Consider the following 21,742-nt stretch of genomic DNA (forward strand, 5'->3'; position numbering starts at 1 on the left):
CTGGGTCTTTGATGGATTGAAACAGTTCCTCTGTAATCACAGCCTCTTGGCTCTATTTTTACAATCCTGCTTCGGATCTCTTGGAGGCAAGGCTCTCCTGGGAGTTTGCTGAGTCAGATAGTCCCCAAGAGAACCCAGGGAGAGGCTTGCCAGACAAAGCCACCAGTGAGGCCCTTCCTAGTGGGCCCTGTGGTCACCCACACCTCCTCCACGCTTCCTGGAGACATGGGGGGAAGTGGCGGGCAGCTCTGGGACCTCCCGGGGCCACAGTCAAAGACCCTTCAGTGACTCTAGATTCAGCTAACTCCACATGTTGGGGCCTGGAGGGTCTCCTGAGGACCCCAAGTAGCTGGTACAAAGCCCTGCTTTAACACGTGAAGCCACTGAGGCCGGGACAGAGCCCAGCTCTCCCCTGGCCAGGGCGACCCTTCCTGCCTCCCAGCGCCCCATGCAGGAGGCTCACAGTGGTTCCACAGCATCTCCTTCCTCTTTCCCTCAGCTCCAATTTCCCTTGTTATTTTATTTTATTTATTTATTTTTTTGTAAGGAGATTGATGTGGAGCCAAACTCTGTTGGCTACGTTTAATTGTGTTTTATTCATGTGGAAAGCCACCCTGGCTGTGTATCCTGGAGAAGAATTCTGGGCTTGGTCCTGTTAGCAGCCACTTTCTGGACTTCTGAAGGAGCAGGGCCTTGGCCCTTGAGCCCTAGCGTGCAGGGGTGAGTAGTCCTCAGGGTGTTGGCTAAATTTTCTGAGGCTCAAAGGTTCATAGGTCTAAATCAGGGAGAAGGGATTTGGGACGGTCTCAGAGCAGGGGAGTCCCCAGGCCACGGGGCACCCATCCCATCCCATCCCAGAGGGCGTAATCGCTTCTGCCTGGTGTAAGGGGAAGGTTTAACTGAAGCGAACCATCAGGTTGGTGTGAACGGCTCACAGATCACAACAGGAAGTACATTACACCGTTGGGAACAAATGCTGTGGAAATTTTCTTCACAGAAAAGGGAGGGAGAATGTTACGTCCTGCCAGACATTTGTACCAAATGGTTAGATGTGGAAATAATTAGCTCATTTATTTTTCTTTCAAGTTTCAAGGTTTGAATTTGTTTGTTTTCCATTTATTTTAATATAATTCTCTTTAGTATAATGGTGTGGTATGTATATATAAATGGGTCACAAGCCTGCAGACTAGAAGAAGAGCCTCCCCTTAGCCGTTTTTCTTTTATTCTGCAACCAGCAGGCAGCGATGTGTCCGACTGAGCCTTGTGATTGTTGGGCCTCCCTCCAGAAGCTCGTCACAGCCCTCCCTGCCAAGGGACTATGATCCTTTCTCAGACACTCTCGATGCCATTTTCAGCCAAACATATTGAATTTGCACTATTTTTTGCACAATTGTTGTTTCATTTAGCATCTTCCCAAGGGGGATGAGGGAAAAAAATGGTTGTTAACTAATTTATTTGCTTATTTTAATTTAATTTCTTTATTTCTCTTTTGCTTTGTGTTCTACCAAAAACAGAGCCTAAGACAAGGACCTGTAGAAGGATGCCTGCAGTTTTTTTGCAAGGTAACTCCAGGAAGTAACAAGGAAATGGGGGGAGTGAGATAAGAGGAAGAAGAAAAGCTGGTAAGTGGTGAGTTGTTGTTTTTTTTTTTTTTTAGATTTTGTTTATTTGTTTATTTGAGAGAGAAGAAGTGAAGGGAAGACACAGAGGGAGAGGAAGAAGCAGGCTCCCCACTGAGCAGAGAGCCAGATGCGGGGCTCTATCCCAGGACCTTGGGACCATGACCTGAGCTGAAGACAGATTCTTAGCTGACTGAGCCACCCAGACACCCCAGTGGTGAGTTCTTAAAACAAATAAAAACTGGTTATTTCCGTGGGCACCTGAGCACAATTTTTCAGCGGGGAGGGGTCCCTAAGGAATAGTGTAGAATGCACCTCAAAAGAGTCCACTTGGCCAACAGGAAGCTCAGGCATTTTTATTCTAATTCCCATCCTCCTTTGATAGAGGCCCAACCCTCTGCGCCATGCTCATGTGGGGCTTTGAAGAAGCTCTGAGGCAGAAAAATCGAGAAGTTCAGTGAGTAGGGTTGCTGTTGCATTAAGTCCATTGTAGCTACAAGCTGAAGTTGGAGAGTGTGAACACAGCTGCTACAATTCTTCGCATTCAAAAGAAAAAGAAAACAGATTTTCAGTGGTGTACAAAAATACCTATAGTTCAAGACATAAAAGATGTGAAGAAATTTGGCAATGAAGGGAGAAAAAAAATAGAACACATTTTCCCTCAGGTCTTCCTAGCAACCAATTCGAGGAGGGAAACTCATCAGTTATACAATTCACAGTGTCCATGAGTCAAGCAAATCTCAGGCAAAGTTAGCCTTCCTCCATGGTCCTTGGAAGAAAGGCAGGGCACACAAAGGTGATGCTGACACTCCAACGGTGAATGCAGTGGCCGATCTTCTCTCTGTATAGTCTAATGGATGAAGAGTCTACCCTCAAAACAACAAAGAGCATAATATTCAGGAACACATTGTTTAGAAAGGATTTTTTCAAATAAGTGACAGGAACCCAGCTTAAAATTAACCTTAGTGGCTAGTGGCATTTGTTGGGTTGTGGAGTCATGGAGTGGACTGACTTCAGGCAAACCTGGATCCAGGCACTCAGCTTTTCATCATAACTCACTCTCTGTCTATCAGTTCCTTGGTTCTACTTTCCTCAGCATGGCTTCATTTTCCAGATGTTCTCTTTCTGTGGGTGGCAAGATGGTCCTTGGTCGTTCCAGGCTTACATGGCCTTCGAGAAGCTCACTCTCCCAGCATCCATATATGAAATCTCATTAAAGGATTCCAATTGACCCTGCTTGAGGCCCAGGTGGACCCCTTGAACATTTAATGACCATAAGAGGGATATGATCGGCCTGGCCTGACCGTGTGCCCACCTTTGCAGCCAGAAGACAGGCAGGTTTCTGTGATCCACAGACCCTTCCATCACAGTCATGCAGGATGGCAAAAAGAAAGTTGAACAGGCCAATGCAGCAAATCCACCGTGCCCACGATAACTTCTCAGAGTCCAGGTTGACCTCAATATTCTAGGGGAAAGAGTGACATGATATGGTTCTCACCACACATCATGACGGGGGATGATTTTTGAAATGGTCCAGGTGATAAAATAACAAACTTCCTGCTTGCTTATGAAAATGGATGAAATCCCCATCTAGTAAGAAGAGGGGTATAGCTGAACCGTTGATGCCCCATACATAGCCCCTTGGTGTTACCATTCCCATCCTTGTTGACAGTCTTGCAATTATTCTGAGGGCTATCTCTCACCACAGGATTGTGTTTGACTTGTTCATGGACAGTGTAAGTAGTTAATGTCCCCAGGAACATAAATCAACAAATTGGGAGTTGAAAGATGAATGCCCCATCTCAACGACACCAAAGCATGGTCTACACTGTCTCCCGGAAGACCCTAGTGGATTGAGCCACAGTTGATTATAGCTGTAATCAATGCTTCCTACATTGGCTTCCTTCCCTTCTCTCTCACCTGCTCACCCCAAACTGGTGCTTCCTGGGATCGCCTCCTATATAAACTACTTGTATTAAAATCCTTTTTTCTGGATCTGCTTCCAGAGGAACCCAGCATCAGCATGAGTACTCTTATTTATTTCCCTCATTGCCAGGATCATTAATTTCTCTCCCCCACCCACTCCCAGTTCTCCAAGATTAACAAAATACACACTCTGATTTGGCGGCTTTGTGTTGTCTGTTTAGAGATGAACTAGGTCACCCAAAGGTAGGAAGAGGTCAAGATGATCCTTCTTAGATTTGGAAATGGCCAGCAGGAACAGATTCCTGAAAGAGGGAAAGATGGACTGCCTTTAGCAAACATACCTCCCATTACAGCTCGAGGTCTTTTTCTGCTCCATGTCCAATTATAGCAGCAAGACTTATTGCTCAGCTTTAAACTGCTATCGGTTGTTTTAGAGACAGCACAGCCAAAGAAAGAGTGGACGCCAGCCCTCAGCAAAGGTTTGCAACCTGGATTCCCAGCCGACAGACCACATCGACACTCTGTTCCTGAAGGCACAGGGAAAGGAGGGTTTGTAATAATTTCCAATGGAGTCCAGACAGGTTACATTATGAGAATGAAGATAACTCCCCTGCCTGGAATATATGGATTTATTTGGAGGCATACCTCTGTCTGGTTGAAGTAGGACCTTCATTTAAATGTAAATGTGGGTTTTCAATGTGTTCCTAGAGAAAGGAAAATACTGAAGCTGCTGACATCCAGGACCTGGGGGAAGGTGCTCAGGGTGGCTTCTGTGAACTCAGGGGGAGAAGGGGCACTAGGGGCAAGAGGTGGAAAAGATAAATAAAATGGAAATGCAAAAGGAGCAGATAAACCGAGGACTGGACAACAAGATGAGTTACTATGGGACAGAGAGGCTGCAGGAGCCTAAGGGGAGTTCCCAGGCTGACTAGAACAGCATTGTCTGGTAGAATGTCCTGTGATGACAATGTTCTCAGTATTGTTCTGCTCACAAGTGGCTGTGGAGCACTTAAAATGTGTTCCTGATGAACTGAAGTTTTAATGTTATTTAATTATAATTAATTTAAATCTGAACAACCATAGATGCCTAGAGGCCATATTGGACAGCAGAGGACTAGAAGCTTATAGTTTAGGGAGGACTTGAAAACAGATTGTTGTCCACTCTGAGATAATAGGCCTGGTGATTCTCCATGTAGCTGGAAGGGGGCAGATCAGAATTACTTGGAAGGCATTTTCAAACAGCACATTTGCACTGTTACTCTGGTAAGTACCACCTCCCACCACAGGAGGAAGGGCCCTGCACAATTCTGTGGTGAGCCACCATTATCTAAGACAGTGGGTGTCCCTCAAGGTATGAGAGCAGGAAAAAAAAAAAAAAAAAAGGTTGAGAACTCCTAGCCTACTGGGCCAGAAAAATGGAAGTTTCCCTACCCTTATCTGTCCCCCAGGGACTGGGAAGAAGTAATCTTATTTAGAGCTGATCTTGGTCTGCAGGATTCTTAATGATCAATTTCAGTTTTCTGTAATCTTTAAGACAGATGTGAAGCTGTATGTATTCATCCTGTTTACATTGAAGGCCTACTGTGTGCTTAGCTCTGTGTTAGGCACATGGCTTATCATGGAAGGGGTGGGGAGGTAGGGAGGCTAGCCATCTGGCTCCAGCCACACATTCATGAAGGTCCTCAAAATGACACTTATGATTTAATCTTATTTATAAATCCAGGAATTCTTCTGGGAATGCACCATCAATTTCATTTTTATTTCCATGAGTTAACATAATCTGGTAAATATAAACACTGAGATTTTATCAAAATATCTGTGAACCCCAACTGGACATTTCTTCTCATCTTGGCCAGACTTGGGTGATCTTAGGTGGGCTCACTCATATACCTGTGGTCAGCTGGTGGATTGCCTGGGGCAGACTGCTCATCTTGGCTGTGCTCCCTTATATGTCTGGTACCTATGCTGGGACAACTGGGTTGACTCTGCCCCATGTTGTCTCTCATCATCCAGTTGGCTAGCCTGCACTTGTTCCCATGGCAGAAGCCAGGGGCCCCAGGGCGCAAGCAGAAGCACACAAGGTCTCTTGAGGTCTAGGCTTGAAACTCCCACATATTACTTTTGCTACGTTGTATTAGTCAAAGAAAGTCATGTGGCCAGCTCAGGTTTTAGGAGTGGGGGAATAATTCTACTTCTTGATTGGAAAAGCAGCTAAGTCACACTGGAGAGGGGCATGGATATGAAGAGGGGAATAATTGTGGACTTTCTATGCAACAGTTTATACATAAGGCTCAGCGGCGCTCATTCAAATGGGAGTTGAAGGTGATCTAGGGGAGTGGTAATATTTGAAGTTTTCATAAGAAATTTGCATTCAGAAGAGAGACAGATACCTTTGTGCAGAAATGTACATCTTAGCTGGGAAGGAAAGCAAGTACATGTGACAAACACATTGCCATTGACCCTACCCTCATCAAGAGAGCACACATGGGAGATTTCCTTGATAGAAGGGAGGGTTTAAGCTAATCCAGCCTTGCATTTCTTCCTGTCTCCTTTTTGAGCACCGGTACAAATTTAGATTTTTGCAAGACAGCTGGCTATGGTTTAGATTTTCCTAGACAACTTTGGCATAGAAAGAAATTGATAATATATTTGGAAACTACAGTCTCCTAAAGTCCTAGAGACTTAGCTTTTGTTAATTTCTTCTTGTTTTAATGATTTTCTGGTTGCTCCCATTCGCATCATTATATCTATGTGTTTTTGTTTTATTAAATTTTCAGCGCATCGGTGTTCCTTTTTTGTGTATCGATAGGATATACATAAATAAATTAAAGTAATATTAAGAAAGTTGAGTAGGTATGGTAGAGTAAGGTAATGGTGGTGACAAAGTTGAAAAGAAGGGCTTATGTTTAATTCGATTAGAAATAGAGAGCTGGGTGTGCTCAGCAGAAGTGACCTACAGTCAGTGTCTTTGATACTTGGCACACTGTAGCCCTCTGTGACCTCCAGTTGCCTTCTCCAGCTGCGGAGTGACAATCCGTTGCTCAGTTGGCTCACAGGCACTGTCTCTTCAATTTCTTACAGAGAAAGCATCTCTAAAGTGAGGAGTTCTCCTTTGAGCGAGGCACCTTAAAGAAACAGAAGGGAATGGCCCTGGCTGATCTCTGAGTTTTGAATGACATCAACTCTACCCAGATTACTGGGGAAATAGCAGAACTATTTCCTCAGCAGGTTTTAAGGGAATTTGTTTAGACAGATCCAGGAAATACAATTTGATAACTCGGGATTTATTTCATCCTCCACTGTCAAATTGGAATCTTTCCTAGAGCGAGAAACGCAGTCAAGAATTGCAGTGTGAGTTAAAATATATAACTGCACAGGACGGAATAATTGACTTCATTTCTCATTGGCTGTCAGGGAGCAGGTGCTCTGATGCTGGAGAAAGAAGAGAACAGAGGGCAGAGGAACCCCTTGTCAGTCCCTCTCACACTGTGTTCGGGATCTGAGCTTACACTGGCTGAGGGAGACTCTCTCTGATACAGCCTACAGAAGCATTTTGTTTTTATATCACTAGACCCTTGCTTTTAGGTGAGACCCATGAACCAACAATAGTAGCATCATTAGGAAGCTTATTAGAAATGCAGACGTTGGACCCCACCTTATACTTGCTGAATCAGAATTCACCTTTTAATGAGATGCTCTGGTGGTGAGCACACACATTAAAGTTTGAGAAGCCCTGGTCTAAAGAAATCTCTTTGATAATTAGAGACAGAGCCTATTCTAGAATGAGTTTGGGCTTGACTCGGGTTTGAGGAATGGCACTGCCAGTCACTAGCTCCATAACCTTGAACATCTTTCTTTGTTCTGGACACTGAAGCAGGCAGTAGGATGCCTTAGCAAGTGAAAAGTAACCCTTCTATTCAAGGAGCTTATAATCAGGAAGTAAATGGATCATTGGAAGTCATCATAATGAATTTCATGATAAGAGAAAAAGTCAAATGTTATGGAAACAGAGATAAAAGGCATGTAGCCCAGTCTTAAGGGCAGAGATGGCTTTCCAGAAATGATATTTAAGCTGAAGCCTGACTGGGGAGCTGTAATTTTTCTGTTAAGGAGTATGATAGGGGGTGGCGAGGGGAGCGATGCACATTTAGCAGTGATTGGAACAGAAGCCGCATTGACAGTTGAACAAATGGGAGGTGAGGAAGGGGAAAGCATTTATTATAGTCAAGGCTTTTTAAATGTTTGCTCTGAGGATTAGCTAGAGAAAACATGGGTTGTGGAAGGATTATTTTTTTCACATGGAAGAAATCTGATGAAAAAGAACCAGGTGGAATAGAGAAGAGATCATTGAGGGAGGAGATCCCAGAGATTGGAAGAGGAGAGACCCAGAATCAGGGGTTAGGACTGGTCTCAGGCAGGAGAGGAATTCCTTCCTTTCAACTAGAAGGAGGGAGAAGAAGATGAGAGCAGATGCAGGTGTGTTTGTAACTTCAGTAGCAGGAAGTCAAAGGAGAGTCCCTCTCAGATGCATTCCATCTTCTATAAGTAAGAACATTTGCCAAGAGGGAAGAGGTCTGAGGAGAGTAGAAAGAGACTGAAACAGACACTGTGAAAAAGAGAGAAGGGCTGTTTCAGGGCACGCAGAGATCTCTCTGGGTCCCTCTGATGATGGAGAACTTGCTGTGGTACCAGTTTGTGTAGTGGAATGGTTTTCTTTAAAAGTGATCTGCAGCATAAATATAGGCTAAGACCCTAAGACTGATATAAAGGGTTTTTTGGTTTTTGTTTTTTCCAGGTGTGTGATGAAAAGACAATGGTACAGGAGTTGAGGATTCTGGCGAGAAAATAACGACCATGGTATGAGAGAAATCAGTCATTCTATTCCCTCCTACATCCCTTCTGGTGGACGTATTGGTCTTTATGGGCTGGCTTGGGCCCCCCAGTTGAAATGCTGAATCCCTAACCCTCAGTGTGATTCAGAATGTGACTATATTTAGAGATAAGGCCTTTAAAGAGGTAATTCAGTTAAAATGGGATCACTAGGGTGGGCCCTAATTTAATATGGCAGATGTCCTTATAAGAAGATTAAGACAAACAAACAAAAAGAAGATTAGGATGCAGACAGGGCCACCTGGGTGGCTCAGTCGGTTAAGCGTCTGCCTTCGGCTCAGGTCATGATCCCAGGGTCCTGGGATCGAGCCCCGCATCAGGCTCCCTGCTCAGTGGGGAGCCTGCTTCTCCTGCTCCCCCTGCTTGTGCTTGCTCTCTCTATATATCAAATAAATAAATAAAAATCTTAAAAGAAAATAAGATTAGGACAGACAACACAGACCAAGGGATGACTAAGTTAGGACAAAGCAAGAAAGTGGCCATCTGCAAGCCAAGGAAATAGGCCTCAACCTCATCAGGAACTTCAGGTCCCTGATTTCTCCACTTTCTTGCTGTAAATCATCTCTTCCCTCTCCATCCGGTGTTGGCCTCACCTGCCAACACTTAGATCTCAGACTTCCAGCCTCCAGAACTGTGAAAAAATTAATTTCTGTTGTTTAAGCCACCCAGTCTGTGGTACTTGGTTGTGGTCCAAGCAGACTGATTTGTAGTGAGTATGTGTTGCAGGATGCCTTGGATCATGTGGTCTTATCTCCCTGATTGGGCTGTTGGTGGGAGGTAAAGGGGGGCACCTGACCCAGTTGATGCCTGGCTGCAGGCCTACCATCAAGCCATGGCAGGTAGGCTGAGTCATCAGAACCTCTGCTTTGTACGTGCACCCCAATATTTATAGCAGCAATGTCCACAATAGCCAAACTATGGAAAGAGCCAAGATGTCCATCGACAGCTGAATGGATAAAGAAGATGTGGTGTGTATAAATATACAATGGAATATTATGCAGCCATCACAAAAAAACCGAAATCTTGCCATTTGCAATGATGTGGATGGAACTAGAGGGTATTATGCTAAGCAAAATAAGTCAATCAGAGAAAGACAAGTATCATATGATCTCACTGATATGAGGAATTCTTAATCTCAGGAAACAAACTGAGGGTTGCTGGAGTGGTGGGGGTGGGAGGGATGGGGTGGCTGGGTGATAGACACTGGGGAGGGTATGTGCTATGGTGAGTGCTGTGAATTGTGTAAGACTGATGAATCACAGACCTGTAGCTCTGAAACAAATAATACATTATATGTTAAAAAAAAAAAGAAGAAGAAGAAGATAGTAGGAGGGGAAAAATGAAAGGGGGGAAATTGGAGGGGGAGATGAACCATGAAAGACTATGTACTCTGAGAAACAAACTGAGAGTTTTAGAGGGGAGGGGGGAGGGGGGGATGGGTTAGCCGGGTGATGGGTATTAAGGAGGGCATGTATTGAATGGAGCACTGGGTGTTATAGGCAAACAATGAATCATGGAACACTACGTCAAAAACTAATGATGTGGGGTGCCTGGGTGGCTCAGTCATTAAGCGTCTGCCTTTGGCTCAGGTCATGATCCCAGGGTCCTGGGATCAAGCCCCACAACAGGCTCCCTGCTCAGCGGGAAACCTGCTTCTCCCTCTCCCACTCACCCTACTTGTGTTCCCTCTCTCACTGTCTCTCTCTCTCTGGCAAATAAATAAAATCTTTAAAAAAAAAAAAAACTAATGATGCAATGTATGGTGAATAACATAACATAATAAAAAAAAAGAACCCCTACTTTGGGGATTTGATCCGAAAAACATGGACACTGGGAATCCCAATATATGTAGGGCTGGAATGGCCATTTGGGGGCCATGAGCAAGTTAATGAGATGGTAAAAGAAGGTGATCTGCAGAGAGAGGAGAAAACAGTAGTTAGAAGAAAAAGTGAGAAAACGGTACCTAAGATATGGAGAGAACAGCTCCAACTCCTAAAGACTTCAATCCCCACAGGGCTAGCTTAGTTTCTCATCTTTGGATTCAATAGGACCTCTCCATAACTTTATAATAACCTCTGGAGCAAGTACCCACTCCTCAGCTGGATGGAGAGGGAAGAGATGATTTACAGCAAAAAAGTGGAGAAATCAGGGACCTGAAGTTCCTGATGAGATTGAGGAACAGGAGGAGTGGGGTAACTGGGTGATAAGTCTTTCTTTCAAATCTGCCAGCTCTGAACATCTGTTAATGCATGTTGGCCCATGTGCTATTCCTTACAAAGGTAGCATTTTTTTATGGGACAAATCTTTTATTCCAAAAGAGGCAAATCAGAGAGATATTTTGGAATAAAGAAGTCTCTGGTCTCGAAATCAGGCCAAGTAGACCACTGTCCTTCCTTTTTTTGTGTATGTAGCATTCATCTTGTCTGCACTTCCTGGGACCAATAAGCCACTTTCTAGGGAGTCTCTCTGGGTCTCTGGGTCCTCTCAGTAACCACAGAGAGATCGCCATCCTACACAGCTGTTGCTTACATGGAAAGGGCTGCAGCATTACCAGGGAGAAACCCAGCAGTATGGCTCCTGTCAAATGTACAGGGGGGCCTGGTGGTTGGTTCACACCCTCTAGTCGAGGTCTTGGGGTGATGTGCCATCCCCAGACCCTTGACATGGGTGACTGTGTCAGTTTCTCTCATGCATTAACACCTTGTGCTTTATGTTTTATAGCTAGTTAAATACAACCTTGTCAAGTAACCAGATTTCAAGCTTCTTGAAGACAAGACAACTCTGACTGTCGCTGTGGTGCCTTTGGTGAGCTCATAGGACTTTGCTTGGAGCATGTGCTCCATAAATATTCGTTGGCATAAAATGGAATACCCCCATTCCCCACCATTGGCCAGAGAATACGGTTGTCTGACTCCTTACTGGGAACACGACAGTTGTCAGGACATCAGTCTCTTCTCTTTAGTTTTTTCCCTCGCCTCTGTTCAATGCATTCCTCTCGGGTTTGGAAGAGATAGTGGCACCCACAATTTGTTTATCTGCTCTGAAACATGAAGGTACTTTGTGGTTATGAGGCAGTAACTTTGCCATTGTTTTTATTGGAAATAGTGACAAGAAGGCAGTGATTAACTCTCATTGCTGCCCCGGGACTTCATGATCGATGGTATGGCCGCTTTTCCTGTCACTATCAAGTGTTGCTTGGCCTCTCACTGTGGGAATTATGGGAGGAGGAGGGTGAGGAGGGGCACGTCCGAGGCTACCTGGATTTATCAATCTGGTTCTCCAGCAGGAAGAGATTCAGGTTGCATGATCAGCCAGAGACTATTTCCCCCGTGGCTCCTGCCATGTTCAGGTGGCTTCTAAATGTCAATATGGGATCTGGGGAAGGTGCAGTGAGCCACAGAGGCATGCCGTAATAGGATGTTGGCTGATTGGTGACGCTGAACTTCCGCTTGGGAAAAAGATTAGCTATAGAAAATGCAATTACCTTTGGGTCCCCTAGTTCTGCAAATTTGTATAAAAACTGGGCTGGTTTGTCTTCATGATAGCTATGAAGGAAAGGTTTGCTAGCAAAACAAATAGCTGAAACAAAATTGCAGGTGGCATGTTCAGACATTTTAGGGAATCATTTTTCAAGCCCTTTAGCAAAGACTATATGTAAATCAACAATCAGTTGGAATATTTACTTATTAAAGCAGTTGGTTTTCAACTTTCTTTTGTTTTAGACAGGGAAATTTTTAAAGTCTTAGATAAAGCAGAAGAAAGGGGAGTTCTTCGAGGTGAAGGCGGGCCATGGGACCCTGCAAGCTCAGATGTCCTCTTCCACCTTATCCCTCTTTCACAGCCAGGGTTGGCCCCTCAAGCACCTCTGCAGAGACCTGGGATGCCAGGAAGACCAGTTTAAAAGCCAGCAATTCAAAAGGTAAGACCTACATTTGGAGCTGTTTGATAAGCAGTTAGAGGTACTGTGCATACTTTTCAGAAACAAGATTGTGTCTAAACAAAGCATTCTCTAACCACAGCTTTTCTCTCACCAGAGACTTGTTCTTGTTCAAATCATCTTTTGCTATTAGCCTGAACAATTGTTTGGAGTTCCTCAAATAAAACAGGTACGGAGGAGAGATGGGGGACAGAATAAGACGCTGGGCTGCAAGTGATTGCGGGTTCTTGGAAGAGCAGCAAAGTGAAGGATGGGGTTGCTTGGGTCTATGTCCATGACAGGAAAGGAGGCAGGAAGGGAACAGGGCAGAGTTAAGAGATTTAGAATGGTTATTCCCAGGAGCCAACATGAATACATTTTCAAATACACTCGGCCCACTGGGAGTATGGAGCAATGTCACCAGGAAAGGCAGCTTCCAGCATGCGTATGCCATATGTCCTGGAGGCTGTCCAGATTATATGGCCCCAGAGCCAGTGACTGAAGCCCAGCAAGGAAGTGCCTGAGGTCAAGGAGCGATAGCTCAGCAATCCCCATGCTTGGATTAGCCCCCTAAGCCAAAGTACCGGACAGCAAAGCCCAGGGTCCTTGGTCTGGTTGTTGTGATCCTGGTTGACAAATCAGAAGGCCACTGTGAGGGGCAGCCTGACCAGCATTCCCAAGCATCTGTCTGTGGCCAAAGTCCCCAGACCCTCTGAAGACGGCTGACCCTTCCATCCTCACAACACCATGTGGCCGCCATAATTTTCCACTGATCTATCCTGGAAGATTAGTGGATTGAGTGTCCAAGGATGCTTCGGGGTTTGTATTATTCAACTAATTCTCTCTGTGTTGCTGTGTCCACTCGTCAAGAGCAGGGCATATGCTTTATTCCTTCTGTTTTTCCAGGAAACTTTATATTGGATATTCAATATGTGTTTGAGGATGAATGGAAGAGAGGCTGAGAAGTGGGTAGAGACAGCGGTCTCTATGATCCCAGTCTTTAAGCTGTGATCAACCTGTGGGCCACCTTCAGTACGAACTTGCCCAGCAAGTTGTACTGGCAGCCCCCATCCACCTCAATCTTTGAGCCCACTCTGCTGCTTTGAACAACTCCTGCCCCCATCACAAAGTAAGGCAGCAGCAAGCTTTCAAGATTCCTTTGCTGCAAAGATGCATCTCTCCATCATTTTCTTTCTAAAAATCAGAAATTTTTAATGTATACCAAAATAGAATAGTATGCTGAAATCTCATGGACCCATTACTCAGACATCAACATTTATCAATATTTTGCTAATCTTGTTTCACCTATATCCACTTTTTTCTAAGGTAGTTCAAAGCAACACACACACACACACAAGCACTTTTGCTTTTTAATGTATCCCTAGTATATTATCACCAACCCAGAGTATCTAATAACCTGTCTTTGTTCAAATTTTCCAGAGTCTCTCCAAAAACTTTTACAATTGGTTTGTTTTTAAGTAATCTCTACACCTAATGTGAGGCTCCAACCCACATCCTGGAGATCAAGAGTCGCATGCTCTACTGACTGAGCCAGCCAGGTGCCCCTCGTTTTTCTTAAACTTAGTATCCTTTTCTTGAATCACAGTTTGACCCCACTTGTAAGTTCTTACCACTGGCTTTAGGTATTAGCCCCGAGTCATCGGGAACCACGGAGCACACCCAGCAGATGAACCCTCTGGAGATCAGCAGGTGTTAACAGGGGAGACTATTCCTGAAGTTTCATTTATTGTCCACATTTATTGTTATACCCTACTGTTGATTTTTAACCTCTCCAACCATGATGAAGTTCTGCTTGGAATGGAATGGTGCATGGCGTCGAAACAAGTGCTTGTGTTACACACTCATTCTCAGAGCCCAAGGGAGTCAGGCATGTTCTTAATAACAAAACAACCATGGTCACAGATGTAAGCTATTGATAGCAATAAACAACTTGTAACTTTGCATGCATCAGTTAACAAAAGTCCCACTAACGTCTAAACAAGCTTGCATAAATTAACAATTACTATCTGCCGTGATACTTTATTACTGTCCTGGAGCTCACAACTATAGTTTTAGGAACTAGATCCAAAAATGTCCTTCATCCTGCAAAGACTTTTGTTGGTGTCTCCAGAAATTCAGGCAGATACTTGAGGACTGTCGTATCTCAAAACATAATGCTTCTGCAACCACAAAGAACAAGGCAAATGTGAGATTAACCCAGACTCTGCCTGTATTCTTTCTTTCCTACCTAGGAACCAGGGAGGTCATTTTCATTTGTTAGGGAAAGGTAACCCACCACTCAAATTAAATGGATGCAGTTCTCACCATCAGGGACCTAGAATCCACATGTAGCCTCAAATAGTCTATTGTGCAAATGTGTCTTATGGAGACATGATCCATTTTCAAGGAGATGGGATCCCTCCTCTGGGTGAACTTTTGAGTTCTATGAAGATTTCCTTGGGAATCTGGAGCCACCAAGGGAATGGGTCTGTCAGGTCCTGGAAGGAAATATTTGCCAATCACACCCAGGTTAGATTATCTCCGCAGAAGAAACTAGGGGCGTTTATTGTACTCATAGAGTCCTACCTAATTTGGACCTTGAACTTTGTTTTGGTCGAGCGCATTCTCGGGCCTGCACTGGGAGGTTGAATCCAGAGCAGACTTCTGGAGGAGAGCCACACTATCACAATCAGCTGATGAATCCCCAAGCGGGTTTTCAGGGCCCTCCTCCAGGACCGGAGGCAAGTTATCTTTGTGTCTCTGTTTTTCCACCATCACAGGGGAAACAGCAGCCGACTTCGGAGGGAAAAAAATGATTGGAAAAGCAAAGTGACAGTGTTTACCAACACATTACTCACAGTTCCGTGAGCCTTGGGGCTCCCATCCGCCGTGGAGGAAAGTTTGATTTACCTTGCCATGATAGGAAAACACTCACCCCCGTGACTTCACCGGCTCCCCACCTTGCAGACCACATCAGACTGCGCTGGTGGGAAGTTGCAAGGGGAGGCGGCTGTGCACAGGGAACACATGTCTTTGTGAGAGAGGGAGGCTGTCCTGGGCAGTGGCTAACGGGCCTGCTCAGTGGAATTTTTCTCCCTTTTTAACCAGACTGAGCCTTGCTCCCTTCTGGCAGGCAGACAGGCCTACTCTTCCAAGTACACAGGGAAGTTCTGTTTTGACAAGCACACACATTCTTTTTCAGAAAGCCACAGAGGCGAACGCCTTTGTTGCAGACAGACCAACTCCCTTCCAGTGCAGGAGGTGAAACCCTTTCATGAGCCACATAATGGGAGCAGCCGTGGTGCTGGCCGACTCAGTCCCCGAAAAGTACATAACTTCCATTATGTGGCTTCCACATACGGAATGTACTTCCCCTCTCGAATCCAAACGCTGGCAGGGCTCTTTGTCCGGCACTGGGACTGGCAGGGAGCAGGGGCTGGCAGGAGTCATGAGGCATTTTTCTGTGGGCTTTGGCTTCCTGGCCAGTTGAACACAGTCCAATTATTGTCCCAAGGTTCTGCCAGATAAAACAAGGAGAGAGCTTTTCTAGATGCCTGGTGACTATAAGATGGAGGAGGGAAGGCGAGTGCTGAATGGGGGGTGGGGTGTCCAAGTTCCAGCAAAGGCCGTGGCTCAGGAGACCCCTCCCCAGGCAGGGGCTCTGACTCTGCCCTCTGGAATGTGCGGTGGCCTCCAGAGACCCTGCCCGTCAGGCGAATGCCTGGTACTCTGGCCTTTCTCACCCTGGCATGGGGCTCCAATCTTAGCACCCTTTGTGACACAAAATCAAATTCCCTGGAACATGGGGTTAGCATTTTCAGCAAACTAATCCCATTGGTGATATTTAGTATTCTGAGCAGAGTGGGCCATACCCACAAGCAGTCTAGAAAGTTGCTACCTTGAGATGGCATCATGAAGGCTGTAAGACGGGCGCCTGGGTGGCTCAGACAGTTGAGTGGCTGCCTTCAGCTCAGGTCATCCTGGGATGGAGCCCTGCATCAGGCTCCCTGTTCAGCGGGGAGTCTGCTTCTCCCTCTGCCCCTCCCCCCACTCATTCTCTCTCTCTAATAAATAAATAAATAAATAATCTTTAAAAAAAATGCTGTAAGATACTGTCCGCTTCCAAAGTACCTCCCTGACCTGCCCCCTCACTGTGCTTGAACTTCCTACAGTTGGAGGCACTAACTGGGAGTCACTAAAGGATCACCTCCAGAAAGTTCTATTTAAAATGCACATATTAAAAAATAAAATAAAATGCACATATTAAATTAATCGTGCCCTAATTAAAATGCAAATTATAAAATATATGTAGGCTTACCTCTCCTGGGGTTCTAGTGGCTACTCCCCATCTCTCCTTCCTAAGGAATGGCTGCATCTTTTTGACACAGGAGGCTAAGGACGAGTGTCTGCTCTGGGATCTCCTCTTCTCCTATTGTCCAGTTCCATATTCATCTCACTTCCTTCAACAGTCCATGAAGAGCTTCCTTCCACATTGGTCTAAACAAACCCACATCGGATTGACCATTTTCTAGTGTCTCGGCTGAGGTGCTAAATGCAGAAGTTGTTCGATATCCAGTATTCAAAGTAGAGAGACCTTCCATCTTGGTTACAATTCAGCAACTCTATTTCTGCTGCTCTGTTATTTTGGCACCTCTGTGCAATTGCATAGATCTGTGAAATGCTGAAAACTCAGGAGGAGCTCATGTCCCCTGAAATATAAGGACTCTGTGATATTGCATCCTGCAAAATGTCTTTGAAGGCCTCTTATCAAGTGCCTGTCCTCAGCCCTGCAGAGGTGGGGAGGTGCAAGAGGGTGGGACCTCCTTGATGATGGGCAGGACAAGAGATGTCATCCAGGCTGCTCATTGCCAAACAGATTCTGATAACCCAAGACCCTTTCCCCTGTGGTCACTTCAGGTCTCCTGCTATCAAATGCCCATCTGACTCTGGCACTTGTCCTCTGACCACAAAGTATGCCTTTGCCAATGCTTGATGTTTAATTATTTCAACTTAATTAAGTCTAGGTCACTCATATTGTCTTGCTTTCTCCCAGTTTTTTCAAACCCAACCTGAAGAGGATTGGAGACCCAGGGCTTAGGATCAAGGCGGGGAGGAAAATCCAGGCTTCAAAGCTATTCTTACTGCTAGATAAATGCGCAAATAAATAAATAAAACACTCCATATTGGAAAGCTTAGCATTTTCTGTTGATTTCTGCCTTTATTTTTTTTAAATGAAGAATGGGTAGGGAAGGGAGAACAATGAGGGGCAGCAGAGGAAAGGGACAAGAAGGAAAGCAGTGCCAGGTTAGACCAGAGCTGCTGGAACTCAGGGTCTGGCAGGAGCAGAGCTGGGTGTCTCCCGCATTGGCCAGAGTGTAGCCAACCCTTCTGAGCCCTGGTGGACCACACTGGCAGCTCCAGCCAGTTTCACCCCTGAGGCCAGGCCGAAGATGCCCTCAGGGACTGACCAAGTTCAAGGTGAAGCTCCTTAGCATGGTCACAAGTCCCAAAGGCAGGAGCAGGGACCAAAATGGCAGATAGAGACAAGGGAGTAGAAATAAGACAAGAAGAATCCTGGCAATGGACATTCTGGGCAGATTCTGGGAAGCTTCTCTTTATCATTTGTTAGTTAGCATATAGATGGTAAGATGTTGGAACAGACAGTTGGGTTAGAGGAAGGGAAAAAACAAACATATTCTCTTAGAGCTGTACACAGACGAGGGTTTCGGGTAGTGCTTTTTGAATGAATTAATATTTGAAGAAATATCTTTAGCCCTTTGCAGCTTCAGGTGTGTGTATGCCACTGTCTTCTGTAGCCCTAACATGATTCCGTGGCCCAGACCCATCCCCGAGCCAGATAAAGATAGTGGTTGTGAATGTGACAGGAAATCACCCACAGGCCCACATGCTACATCTGGGGTGCCCATGGTGGGGGTTAAGGGCTATTCCCCTAACCAGGCTCTTTCTTGCTCCTCCTCTGCCTTGTTTCCAGACCTCACTCATTTATTCAGTAAATGATTATGAAACAATTACTCTATGCCTTGTGCCATGCTAGGCATGAGCTACATAGTGGTGAACAAGACAGAATTGGTCTCTATCCTCATAGACCTTAGAGTCTGGTGGAAATTTCAGATAGTAAGGAGGCAAACAAACATAATCTATACCTACATATTCACATGTATTCATGGAAGACTACAATGGCACTGCTCTGTTTTTATTACAATCATTTGGTTACATTCATCTGAGGCTGTATATGCTTAAATCCACGGATTCAAATTCAAAGATGTGGAGAGACCCTCACTATCAGGAACTGATCACAAAGTGACACATCCCTGGATTCGTTCCACTCCAATCTCGCTTTCATCTCCCTGTACAGCATTATTCATATAAACAAACAAACAAATAAAAGGGCACTTCAGGAAAGTATGCCCAAATCCCATAGTTGCCCACCTCCCCAAAGTTAACTCATTCCTTGGGTCAAATGCCTCTTTCTTATGTTTCATAATTCCTTACTTTTGTATCAGTTATCCATGGTCATGATAAGGCTGCATAACAGACAGTCTCAAAATCCAAAATAATAAGCTTCTATTTAGTTTATGGGTCTATGTGCTGGCAATTTAGGTTGAATTGGCCAAGTAGCTCTGGTCTCAGAACTCACTCACATATCTGATAATTGTCTGACTATAGGCCATCTTGGCTGGAATGACTGATGATTCAGCTCTGCTCCCATGTTTGGGTCCCATTCTCATGCAGGCTAGCTGGGGCATGTTGTCATGGTGGTGACAGAAGACAAGAACAAAAATGCAAATGGAAACATGTAAGTGCTCTTTCAAGCATCTGCTTGTGTCTCTCTCATCTACTAACATCCCTTTGGATAAAACAAGTCCACATGGTGGGTGCAGAGAGAGTAGGAGGTCATCAGAAGGTGTGAAGAACTGAGGTCATTGATGTGATCACTCTACCACATCTACCATCTTTTTTTTGCTTTCTGGGTGAATTAAGAGAATTCATCAATGATTAAGAAGTTTGCTTGATTTAATATTAGAGCATCACTGACAATTTTTGTCTTTATATTTTTAAAATGTAAAACAATAAAATTTACCTTTTTGGTGTATATAATTCTATGATTTTTAATGCTTGCAGACTTGTATAATGACAAATAAGATAGAGAACAGTTCCATCACCTCCCAGAATTTCCTCAGGTCACTGATATTCTGAGAGCTCATGTCTGGATTCAACTTCTCAAACAAAACTGGTGGATTTGTATGAAGAAAGTTAAAGCTTTAGCAATACCTCTTGGGTATTTTGTAGCTACAACTTGAGGTGTCACTAAGGAAAATAAATTAGTCAAAAGAGTCAGCCATCAGATGGAATGCCTTGTGAAGACCTTGGTAATAAGAAATTTAAAAAGCTTCAAGCCAGAGGTATCTGAACTTGAAGAGACTCATACCTCACCGTTATACAAAAAACTAAATCCCTGAGGGGTTTGAGTGCATTTTCAAAGTGGGGAGACAGCAGGGAAAGAGAGAGAGAACAAGAACCCACACCTCTTGTTTAGTCTAGTGTTCTTTCTCTTGCTCAAAGCTTCTCTTGTTTGCCTCTCACCTCCACTATAAGATTCATCTCTGCCCTTTGACTTCATTTTCCTACCAACTCTGGCCCAGTGAGAATGGACTGGTCTGTCAGTGTCCATTGTCTTAATTCTTCTTGTAGAACTGAAGGCATTGTTTTTCTCCATGAGAGCCTATTTGGTGCTAACCGATTTGAGGTGCCTCCCCTAGGGTTGCAGAGGGAGCAAGGTTTTAGTTCCTGGAAAATTTAATACACAGTTTGATCTTTGCTACTCTACTGGACCCCTGAGTTCCCTTTCCTTATCTCATAGCTCTCTCAGCTGCCAGGGAATTTGATCTGGAGTTGTCTTATCAGTCCTAGGGCAACAAGCAGGTGATGAATGAGGGGCTGGGGAGGCAGCTGTCTCTTCTTCGAGGCCACTGACATTTTTGAAAAGGACCATGTGCATTGGTGGTTGCTAGAAATGGAGGTAAAACTCACTCCCACACTTCTTAGTCTAAGGTCTGTAGTATTCTTTTGTCTCTTTGCCCTCCAACTAATTTAGAGGTGACTCTTTCTTCTTAAGGGTTCTTGGCATTCATGGGGCTTTGCAGTGGCCTGGTCATTGTGGCTCTCTTTCCAGAGGACAGAATTTCCCTGGCATGACCTTGATTGATCTTAAAACACTAGCTCGCACTTACAGATAATGTTCAGAGTCTCGAACTGAGTGTGAAATGGTGCAGCAGGTGGATTATTCAACCTTCCCGAAGAGAAGCCCAGCTGGTACCATGATGGTGTGGCCCCAGGGAACCCGGCTAGGTGTTGAGCTTCAGATGTGAGATTGAAGAATCAAGGAGAAGCTAGTGAGTCATGGCATCTGACCCACTTAAACCCGTTATGCTCTTTTCAAGAATCTGATATGTCCTTTGAGAGGAACCGCCTGTGAGTTGTACCTCTTCTGCCCTTTATTTCTGCTGGAATAAAAATGTAAGCAGGGAGGATGGACATCCAGACCCAGCTGGACAAAGCCCTTATGAAGAAGGGCTTTTTATAGGCCACTGTTGCAGCCATGTCCTAAATAGAAATGTATCCAGCCCGCCTCGCTGACAATTCAGCATTCCTGTGCCTTGGGGGTATGATGTCACAAAACAAGTCAACCATCATTTAGGGGAGTCATTTCAAGGTTTCCCATCTCTGCTCTCCAGCTCACTTTCCCTCTGCTCCTGTCACCAGGATGTCACCACCCAAATTAGTGAAAGGCCCCAACCCAAGCAAGCATCAGCTGGATTGTCAGCCCAGTGAATGGCCCACCCTGGGGACCTGCTGTTATAGCCCTGCCTCAGCTGTCACCTTCCTGTGGCCTTTCCACTTTTCCTCAGCATGAAGAGCTGCCAAAAACAGCAGTCAGCTTCTCCCTGAGGAAGAAGAAGCTGTGTGCAAGGTCAGGTAAACCCAGGGCCTAAGAAAGCTTTCCCCTCCCCCACCCCACTTACATTGTGTCTTATCCTCACTCCAAGCTAAGGACCTCTAAATCCAGCCACAATACTAACCCTGGAATGGCAGGAAAATGTTCAACCCAGAAACCACATCCTCTGTAGTGCCACAGCCAGCACCAGCAAAGGACATGAAGTTAAATCGAAATGGAATTTGAATGACAAAGTGACATGATGTCCATCTCCCTAATGGTGGGACAAGTTGGTCTTCCATCACTGGCAAGGCAAAAACTGCAAGGCCCAGATCTGTGTGTAAAGGCTATTTTGCATGGTTTTAAGTCACCAGCTCAGCTCAATATCTAAAACAAAGAGAATGAATTATGGAACAGGACGAAGGGAGCTTGTTA

General features: G+C 44.9%; 1 long non-coding RNA gene across 3 annotated transcripts; it reads left to right on the plus strand.

The window, feature by feature from the left end:
- Nucleotides 1–583: 583 nt before the first annotated feature.
- Nucleotides 584–17,532, plus strand: LOC123863919 (uncharacterized). Of its 3 annotated transcripts, none has more exons than XR_010411033.1 (8): nucleotides 584–720; nucleotides 1,515–1,562; nucleotides 1,658–1,836; nucleotides 8,341–8,402; nucleotides 11,157–11,240; nucleotides 12,158–12,354; nucleotides 12,470–12,541; nucleotides 15,132–17,532. It is a non-coding gene; the product is annotated as an uncharacterized LOC123863919 (long non-coding RNA). The 3 variants fall into 3 exon arrangements; XR_006795673.3 differs by having other exon boundaries at nucleotides 12,277–12,354; XR_008505087.2 differs by having other exon boundaries at nucleotides 1,682–1,836; nucleotides 12,277–12,354.
- Nucleotides 17,533–21,742: the final 4,210 nt, after the last annotated feature.

The sequence above is a fragment of the Mirounga angustirostris genome, unplaced genomic scaffold (assembly GCF_029215605.1).
Source record: "Mirounga angustirostris isolate CCGP_5_RB_7025 unplaced genomic scaffold, mMirAng1.0.hap1 SCAF_1, whole genome shotgun sequence".
NCBI lineage: Eukaryota > Metazoa > Chordata > Mammalia > Carnivora > Phocidae > Mirounga > Mirounga angustirostris.